Raw genomic sequence first — 972 nt, 5'->3', positions numbered from 1 at the left:
ATACACATTTATACATTTATAATTTATACATTTATACACATCACTGTAATGTTTAAATTCTCATTTTAACATGTTCATAACACTGCAGGTATATTAGTGTATATTGAAAGTTTGTTAGTATACTTGGAACTGTATTCAACTCAACTTGACTGAAAAATAACATTTGAAGAAGAGTACTGAGTTGATGATAAGATTTGACAGTGACAGACTTACCTGATAAATTTTCTTTCCACTAGCATCTAGAATGTAGGAGGTGGGCATTTTAATTGAGTAATTCAAATAGCATTTGCTGAGTACTTACTAAGTGTCAATAATTGTACTAGATGTTGGAGAGGTAGACATTAAAAAAAGAGTTCCTCTCCCACAGTGAAATAAGTGGCTAGACAGGTCTCCAAACAAATAATTGTAGTGTACTGGAATAAACACCATAATTGAAGGTTGTATGAGCAACACAGTGGAAGCAAGAACTAGAGCATTTAACTTTGTCAGGAAGGAAAGGAATTGCTTCGTTAAATTTGTGGTATTCGGGATAAATCTTGAAGAATATGTAGAAATTTGCCAGGACACAGCAGGAAATGGACATTCCAGATAGAAACCACATTAGGTTGAAAGGCATGGCATTGAAATTCAACGGCCTGTGCTTGCTTTGAAGGCATATACACTGAATTTGGAATGATACAGAAAAGATTAGCATGGCTCCTGCACAAGGATGACACGCAAATTTGTGACATGTTACATATTTAAAAAGAAAAAGAAATACAATGGCCCTTTGAAGGAATTAGTCTGGATGGCTGAGTGGCTCAGTCTGTTAAGCCTCTGCCTTCGGCCAGGTCATGTCCCATTGGGCTCTTTGCTTAGTGGGGACCCTGCTTCTCCATCTGCCTGCTGCTCCTCCTGCTTGTGTGTGCTCTCTTTCCCTCCAACAAATAAATAAAATCCTTAAAAAAAATGAAAAAAATGAAGGAATTAGTT

The 972-nt window shown here is 36.5% G+C and overlaps 1 non-coding gene across 1 annotated transcript; it reads left to right on the top strand.

Annotated features, from left to right (window-relative positions):
* Positions 1-637: 637 nt before the first annotated feature.
* Positions 638-744, top strand: LOC140607598 (U6 spliceosomal RNA). The gene has a single exon (XR_012009566.1). It is a non-coding gene; the product is annotated as a U6 spliceosomal RNA (small nuclear RNA).
* The last annotated feature ends 228 nt before the right edge of the window (positions 745-972 follow it).

The sequence above is a fragment of the Canis lupus genome, chromosome 16 (assembly GCF_048164855.1).
Source record: "Canis lupus baileyi chromosome 16, mCanLup2.hap1, whole genome shotgun sequence".
In the NCBI taxonomy this organism is placed as follows: Eukaryota; Metazoa; Chordata; class Mammalia; order Carnivora; family Canidae; genus Canis; species Canis lupus.
Note: the sequence above shows the minus strand (reverse complement) of the source record. Positions and strands in the feature narration are given on the sequence as shown.